The sequence below is a fragment of the Pseudochaenichthys georgianus genome, chromosome 20 (assembly GCF_902827115.2).
Source record: "Pseudochaenichthys georgianus chromosome 20, fPseGeo1.2, whole genome shotgun sequence".
Lineage (NCBI taxonomy): Eukaryota > Metazoa > Chordata > Actinopteri > Perciformes > Channichthyidae > Pseudochaenichthys > Pseudochaenichthys georgianus.
In genome coordinates this window covers 12,788,299-12,797,651 of record NC_047522.1, presented here as the reverse complement: position 1 = coordinate 12,797,651, position 9,353 = coordinate 12,788,299, and the positions used below count along the sequence as shown (strand labels likewise).

Here is a 9,353-nt window from a genome sequence, read left to right as displayed (position 1 = left end):
CGCTGCAGGCTGATAACAGACAGTTGGGATCGCAGCCAAATTCTCTCTGCAGACCCATTCTCACAGCGTTTATCAACCTTTTTCTTACTCAATATCAAGCCACACTTATTGTTTTTACTTCGACTGTGACTTTGTGTGTGCTCAGGGTGAGTTTGGCTGTGTTTCGCTGTGTATCACTAAACAAGGAAATCACAGCTCCACGGAGCTTAGCGCGATTCACAACCTCCCGACTGGTCCCGACCAGAGCTATTTAATAGAAGAGTTACGACATCTCCGTTCACTCCAATGGACCACTTTTTTACAGCAATGGCGGATCGTGGAGCCTCTCAATCGTTCCCCGGAAGTTAGCGCCAAGGCTGGCAGAGCTGTGGAGTTGCAGCATAATACACCATTCGTGACGGACTTTTAAAGGTAAGAAGAAGTTTAAAGATTTATATTGCGGATATTATCAGTACATCTGATTCAAATGAACATGTGTATTAAAGGATGTCAGTGGATTATCCCTAAATTAGTAGATTTAGGGAACGTTTACAGATAACAGATTAAGCTAGCATACCGAAGCAAGTTAGCAACACACGTTGAACAGCCTTTAAATTGTAAATTCCGTTCTCTTAATGTCATTTCGTCCAACATGTTGAATTAGAGAAGAGGGGCTTCTAAACGGGATTGTATGCGGGGGTGGAGGGAGTTAAATATTAGATAAATATAACTTTGGTGCGTGTAAGAGTGAGTGTTTTTAGCAGAGCCATATTGTGTCCTTGTGATTCTTTTGATTATTACCTGTCTGTATAATGTTGCAGCTCAGCTGATTCTGGATTGATGGCAAAGGGAGAGGGACTTAAGTGAGAGTGAAAACACAAGGTACGTTTAATACTACTGTTTTATATAAGTAAACACCTTATCTCCCCAAGGCATTTCCCATCCAATAGGTGTGCTGTGTGTGTATAACCCTTTCTCCTGTCTGTTACTCCCTCTTTCAGCACAAGAACCAGAGGGGGATTCAATGGAGCCTGAATACCTGCACCCTGAGTCTCAACTCTCAGTGTTTTTCAAGCCTTTCCCTGTTTTTTTGTATTAAACAAAACATTAAGCTTTCCCAATGGTGTGGTTTTCGTTTTGTGAAAAAGTGCAAATGCAGTGTTTGTATATAATTACATCACATATTTTGTTGCTGTTGGTCGTGAAATTGCTCCTGCTGACTTGAGCCAGCCATTTTTTCCTCCGCTCTGTGTCAGTGGGGAAGCCGTACATTCGTACTCCTTTCTCTGAGCGATTTGAGCATCCCCAGGCAGCACATCAAACCATGGTGGCTACTAGGAGGCAGCACAGCAAACCAGGACAACACGGAGGAAAAGGCACCGACAAACTGCATGATATGCTATTCAATGTTTATTGAATTCCATGTATTTGCAATGGATGTTCCTAAAACAACACATTTAACATCATCATTATCATCATATGCTGCTAGTCCTGCTGCTGCTGCTGCTGCTAGTCCTTTGATAGCCACCTGTCGGTCTCCTGTCCTTTCTGAAAGCCATAAAGATGACATTAGTCATTTAGATAACTTGTGTCCTCAATTACCAGGGGATTACTGAAACTACCATGAATTTAAGGAAATGGTAGAAATGAATCCAATCTGAATTTTAAAGCATTACTTTAGATCCCCTCCCTCTAAATGTATCAATAAACATTAGAAAGTGATGCTCCTGACTACCATACAAGTTTAAGAAGATAATATTGGTTTGAAAGAATTCAAAGCTATAAATAAACAGCAACAGGCTCTTTAACAAGGCACTGTTAGTAACATGTAAACAAGTTGTTCACACTAATCCTAATATTATCACTTAATATTAGCAAATTCGATTTTATTTTTTAAAATATATTGATGTAAATACATACACATATCGATTTGTTGTATAAATATTGCAAATCAAAACCTTTATTCACTAATAATTAACAAAAATCGTAGTTCTATCTCCTGTTATCAATGCATTCACATTGCCCGCCATGAACTTCCGGGGAACGATCCTCGTCTACATGAACCACGTGACGATAACCGTTTTTGGACTTCCGGTGTCGTAACTCTTCTATCTATATGGCGCTGGTCCCGACCAATCGGAGCACACTGGGCTCACAGGGAGGGGGGGGGGCAAGAGCTGCAGCGAGCCGTTTAGTGGAGAGAGTGAATACACATACTTTACAGAGATGCATATGCGAAACCAATGTGAGTTTGGAAAATTGCACAGTATAAATCTATTCTAGTAGACCTCAACAATGGAATTATGATCAGTGGAAATGGCCATGACATGTGACCTTTAAGACTATATAAATATTAGTGCTGTCAAAATTATCGCGTTAACGGTGGTAATTAATTTTTTTAATTAATTGCGTTAAAATATTTAACGCATTTAACGCATGTGCAGAATGGCCCGCCCCATACGTGCCACTAGTGGCAGCGCCAGGGTATGGCTGGGGTAGGCTACACCCATACCAAGAAATGGCTTAGCCCCACCATGAACAATGATGTTAAAGTAAGCAAAATAAAGTCTGCCAACTCTCGCGGAGTAAATTGCACAGACAGCAGTTAGTAAGATTGATTTCAGTAGCCAAGGTTTTGAAAACTTTTGTCACGTAGTGATCGTCTTCTCAATAGAACATCTTTGATAACGGCGTGGTGTTGTTGCAGGAAGTCCCGACGGAGAATACTCTTGCTGTAGTACAGGGCAGAGCCATATAATAGTAATAATATGGCTCTGGTACACAGGGGTGCACATAACTAACTGGTACGCAGGTTATGTGCTTAATCTGAAATGCGTACCGTCACTTGTGTCACAAATTGCATTTGCGTACCGACATAGCTTTTCCAGAAGGCGGTTCGATCACCGGACGACAGAGTCGGTCTCCGTGTGCACAGACAGTGCTGCTGTTAACGTCGGTCTGTACAACGGAATTGTGCCAAAACTACGCCAACCGGCTGCGGAGGGAGACTTCCCCCCCCTAAAACAGTTGATCACAACGTTCACACTCTGTGGTCACGAAGTACTCCACTAGCCGCCGCCGCCCCCCCCCCCCTCTGTCGACTTTCCTGAAGTAATCCCCGCTGATAGAAATCAACACGTAATGAATTAAGACCCCACGGTTTGATGATTGATAGGTGTGTGGGCTGTCTTTCATTTTGACATGCAGAAAAATGTTATAATAAACATAGATACTGTATGTTAAATGGATATATCCGCCTTCTTTCATTTATCTTTCCATTCCCACAACAATATACATAAATAAATGGCATATTTTGGACATAGTTCGAATGGTGATTAATCATGATTAATTAATTTTTAAACTGTGATTAATCTGATTAAAATGTGTAATCGTTTGACAGCCCTAATAAATATACATAGATAAACATATATAAAATAATGTATTATTTTACAATATTTCCTCTGCATTGGATTATTATCAGATAGGGTAATCACTTAATTAACTACGTCTGAAAGCAGAAGTCTAGGGCAAATAATTGCAAGTTTCTTCAGTGTGCATCTCAAAAAATGAGATGCATTGTGGGGCATCTAGTTTATGGGCAACGTGATCCTGTAAAGCCACACGTAACCTTATAATAAACATAGTATACTCTTTGCAAGCTCTTGTCACATCAAATTAAGTGGCGGGCCGGATATGGCCCCCGGGCCTTGAGTTTGACACCCCTGAACTAGAGGAACCTTTGTAGGTTTCAGTGGTATGTGACTGAAGTAGGTCTCGTACACATGAGTGACACTTAAGAACCAGTATCTACTATCATCTCAAATGACTGGTTAGCAGGAGAAAGTCCCAAATCTATAGTGCACATTATTTTCTTCTCTTTTCTCTAGGTCGTCCTCAGACGAGCCCTCCATCGTCGCTTCCAGTCATCCCGGTTCTCCATACATCTGGCCAGTTCATTGGTACTTTGTGCTCCTGCGTTGTTCTTGAGTACGTCCACATATGTGTGTGTGGGACGTCCTCGTGACTGATGCCCGTGTGTTGGTTCCCACAGCACCAATTTGCCGGCTGGCAACTCTTGATGCCTTTGGCAATGTCCTGCTAGTCTCATTCTCCTGGCTGCAATTTTCTCGCTCACCCTTGGTATTCCCTCGTACAGGAGTTGTTGGTTAAATACACTCTTGCTGATGTTAAATACTGCTCGCAACATTCTGGTGTAGCATCCGTCTAGAGACTTTTGCAGGGTTGGCTTCAGGGTCCAGCATTCACTGCCATAGAGGAGAACAGACTCTAACATTGCATAGAAGAAGCTGAGTTTGATTTGACGGGGGAGGGCAGTATTATTCAGGAATAAAACAGTCAGTTCTGGAATAACGACCTACCTCACTTCACGTTTTTGTTCTGAACGATACACTTCGGCAAAATGGCCAGTTTTTCCACAGGATTTGCATATTTTGTTTGTAGCAGGGCATTGTGTGGAATTGGCAATATGTTTATCTGAATCACAACTGTAACATCTTCGTGCTTGCTCAGACATTCTCTCACCTTTCCTTTGTTTACTTGCAGCGGGACGTTTTTGTTCCCATTTTGGCACGCTGATCTCTCTCACAGGCACTTCATTGTTGGAGAACTCGGCCACGTTACGCGCCGCCGTTTCCACCTGATTTGCAATCTGAATGGCTTTATTCAGTGTCAGTTTGTCTTCTAGCAGCAAGCGTTCACGTATGCGTCCACTGTAGGCTTTTTCCACAATCTGATCATGCAGCATATCCTGTTCTGCATTTCCAAATTCACAAAAAACGAGCATTTCACGTAGCGCAGAGACGTACTGTGCAATTGTTTCATCATGTCTCTGGGCTCGTTGGCGGAACTTGTGTCTCTCCGCAATTACATTTTAAAGTGACACAGAGACATTGGATTAACCTTGAGCAGCGTTTTTATTCCCTTGAACACAACTGTCGATCACAAAACATCAAAGGTAAGACGTAATTATTGTTATGGTTTTGAAAACTGATGTTGTTTTCTTGCTCTGTTCTGGCTGCTCGCTCAGTGAGTTCTAGCCGTGCAGTGATGAGACTTATACCAATGGAATCTGTGGAATCTCAGTTGTCAGATGATATGTCGCTTGTGCAGATAGTACGAAATATAAAAGATCGTTTTTGTGAGTTATGAGCAGAGATAGCACTAGCCCGATTTCGCTAAGGGCTCATTTAGATGCTTCTTGTGAGACTTGTGCTTTGTTTCGGTAAAAATGGTTCATGTGGTCAGTTAGCAGAGTTACTTCCCGTTAGGTGGGTATGACACATTCATAGTTTGTTAAATGTTAAGAAGCCCTGAGATACAGTTTCGTGAAGAAAAAGCCTGCAGCCCGCAGCCTGCAGCCCGGCAGCCCCCAGATTTTTAATGACAATCTAGAATGTGGGAAGAGCCCCTATGGGCCGGCCGCCACTGCAATGTAGTAGTGTTACAGAGTTGCCATAAATATTCATTGAATTGATGTTGCACATTTTCACTTCTGGGAACATTTCTGGTGGCCAGTACCTCTACCAACACAACACTACAATTGAACAGTGATCTGTTTCAGTGTGTTTCAAGCTACAGCAGCAGTAATATTGCCTTAGGTTTGTTTCAGAGTGATAGAAAAGAATTGCAGGATACAGAAGCTACATTGCATGTGCTTACCAAATGATATCCAATCGCCTCAGTTCCATTCCTTTCTTTATATGACAAACAGCAGCAAGGAAACCGAGGATGCTTTTGAAGCATTATCAGAGGGCAATAATCCCATGGTAGGAAAAATCACAGCATGGTGTGTAGTGAATAAACAGATACTGAACTTTAGAACAGCCATTTCTGCTGATTTTAGCGCGGCTAGAAGGGGGTTGAATTTAATCGAAAAAATTGTTTAAGTTGCTGCTGCAAGAAATGTATCCAAAGACACATGAAAGGACTTGATTTAAATTCCAGAAAGAAATATCAGTGTAAATGTACTTGTTCAATAAACAACAATTTTCTATTGAGATACAAGACATGAAATCTGAAAAACGTAGTCATTACCAATGAGTGCATGTTTTGGATCATCAAAACCACCCTTTTTCCACCCTGTTTGGAGAGATTTGTTGTTACACTTCACATCCTTTAGATTATTATTTCATCATTAACATGAGGCTGTGCAGAACCTGTCTACCATAATATTGCACAATATATTCTCACAAAGATATGAGACAGGGGGTTGCACCACCGTGTTTTATTCCACTTTAATACAGATAAATATCACTGCTCTTTGCCGATGTTTAGTCTACTAATATATTGTGATAGTGAAAGGTTGTTGCACTGTAGACTGTAACACACACAAAAAAGCTATTCAAAAACACAACCGACAATCGGATTATATTGGTGTAGTACTTGCCCATAGAACATACATCATAGATATGAGTGACGTTTTGGCGTGCAGTTGTGACGCACCGCAGTGTTAATTTCGTCAACGAAAACTATGATGAAACATTTTCATCAACAACCTTTTTTACATGACTAAGACGAGACGATGATGAGCTAAAAATAGATTCTTGATGACGAAAACTATGACGAAATGTATATTTAGTTTTCGTTGACGAGACGGGACTAAGGTGTTAATGGTGGACTATCGGACATTCAAAATGTAGCATATTTTCCCCCAAGTGTCCATCTTGTCTGTCAAAAAGCATCTTACATTTCTAACTTGCAATATAATTATTTCCGCTCTCTTCACTCCAGAAGAGCGATCTCCCTGTGTCCCCTCTTGAGTCTCCTCTCGAGTCCCCTCTCAAGTTCCCTCTCAAGTTCCCTCTCAAGTTCCCTCTCAAGTTCCATCTCAAGTCCCCTCTCCAGTCCCTACTCAAGTCCCTTCTCTAGTCCCTACTCAAGTCCCTACTCCCTGTCCTGTCCCGTCGAGGGTCCTGCCAACTCCATGCCCTGTGTCGTTGGGGGTTCTGCTGAGAGTCCTGCCAACCCCATGTGGACATGTGGCTGCATTTCCCCCTTTAGATATACAATTTCAGGATCGGGGTCTGATCGCCAAAGACTTAACATTGATCATATGACATGTGTCAATATATGTTATTTAAACAAAATGAAGTCTCTCCTTATTGAACTGTCTGGACCCCATCCTCAACTTTTTTACCTTCATAGGGCTTTCCTGTTGATCATGTTTGGTGGATCTTTTAATAGAATAATTGTAATCAATATTATATTACCTTTTAATCTATATAAGCATAAAACAACACTAAAATAAACACTACAATACAACTTGTTTTATTTTTTTTTAAAAACACAAGGTTGTTCATTTGTGTGTATAAATATACAACACAGGCTATATATATATTAATATATATATATATATATACAGTGGGGCAAAAAAGTGTTTAGTCAGCCACCAATTCTGCAAGTTCTCCCACTTAAAAAGATGAGAGAGGCCAGTAATTTCCCTAGGTATACCTCAACTATGAGAGACAAAATGAGAAAAAAACTCCAGAAAATCACATGATTTTTAAAGGATTTATTTGCAAATTATGGTGGAAAATAAGTATTTGGTCAATAACAAAAGTTCATCTCAATACTTTGTTATTTTCCCTTTGTTGGCAATGACAGAGGTCAAACGTTTTCTGTAAGTCTTCACAAGGTTTTCACACACTGTTGCTGGTATTTTGGCCCATTCCTCCATGCAGATCTCTAGAGCAGTGATGTTTTGGGGCTGTCGCTGGGCAACACGGACTTTCAACTCACTCCAAAGATTTTCTATGGGGTTGAGATCTGGAGACTGGCTAGGCCACTCCAGGACCTTGAAATGCTTCTTACGAAGCCACTCCTTCATTGCCCGGGCGGTGTGTTTGGGATCATTGTCATGCTGAAAGACCCAGCCACGTTTCATCTTCAATGCCCTTGCTGATGGAAGGAGGTTGTCACTCAAAATCTCACGATACATGGCCCATTCATTCTTTCCTTTACACGGATCAGTCGTCCTGGTCCCTTTGCAGAAAAACATCCCCAAAGCATGATGTTTCCACCCCCATGTTTCACAGTAGGTATGGTGTTCTTTGGATGCAACTCAGCATTATTTCTCCTCCAAACACGTCTAGTTGAGTTTTTACCAAAAAGTTCTATTTTGGTTTCATCTGACCATATGACATTCTCCCAATCCTCTTCTGGATCATCTAAATGCTCTCTAGCAAACTTCAAACGGGCCTGGACATGTACTGGCTTAAGCAGGGAGACACGTCTGGCACTGCAGGATTTGAGTCCCTGGCGGCGTAGTGTATTACTGATGGTAGCCTTTGTTACTTTGGTCCCAGCTCTCTGCAGGTCATTGACTAGGTCCCCCCGTGTGGTTCTGGGATTTTTGCTCACCGTTCTTGTGATCATTTTGACCCCACAGGGTGAGATCTTGCGTGGAGCCCCAGATCGAGGGAGATTATCAGTGGTCTTGTATGTCTTCCATTTTCTAATAATTGCTCCCACAGTTGATTTCTTCACACCAAGCTGCTTACCTATTGCAGATCCAGTCTTCCCAGCCTGGTGCAGGTCTACAATTTTGTTTCTGGTGTCCTTTGACAGTTCTTTGGTCTTGGCCATAGTGGAGTTTGGAGTGTGACTGTTTGAGGTTGTGGACAGGTGTCTTTTATACTGATAACGAGTTCAAAGAGGTGCCATTAATACAGTTAACAAGTGGAGGACAGAGGAGGCTCTTAAAGAAGAAGTTACAGGTCTGTGAGAGCCAGAAATCTTGTTTGTTTGTAGGTGACCAAATACTTATTTTGCCGAAGAATTTACCAATTAATTCTTTAAAAATCCTACAATGTGATTTCCTGGATTCTTTCCCCCCATTCTGTCTCTCATAGTTGAAGTGTACCTAGGATGAAAATGACAGGCCTCTCATCTTTTTAAGTGGGAGTACTTGCACAATTGGTGGCTGACTAAATACTTGTTTGCCCCACTGTATAATTATAATTAATACAATTAATACAACTGTTAATTTGATTAGAGCTTTGACACGTATATCTTTATTTATATATGTATAAGTAGGCTATGAGGACTTCCCCGGGCGATATCATATGGTATAGCGAATGATTTAATCAAACTGGGTCAAAACGTGTTGAGCCCACATGCAAAGGTTGTAGCTCTGGCTTATCCCTGTGTGGTATTTTATAGTGATAGCAAACAGCTACGTTCAACTCCTAATGGTATATTGCAATAAGAAGCTACAGGGACGTTAATCTAAAATGTGGGCTGGCTTTACACCCTATCAGAAACGTTGCTGTATCAGAAACAATGCGCAATGTGTTTTGGAAGTAATATGGTCTGTGTTTACATTAGCAACCATTGCTAACACTCAGAGCTAACCT

General features: G+C 41.3%; 1 long non-coding RNA gene across 1 annotated transcript; it reads left to right on the top strand.

Annotated features, from left to right (window-relative positions):
* The first annotated feature begins 289 nt into the window (after positions 1-289).
* Positions 290-999, top strand: LOC139435910 (uncharacterized). The gene is made up of 3 exons (XR_011645122.1): positions 290-411; positions 806-861; positions 981-999. It is a non-coding gene; the product is annotated as an uncharacterized lncRNA (long non-coding RNA).
* Positions 1,000-9,353: the final 8,354 nt, after the last annotated feature.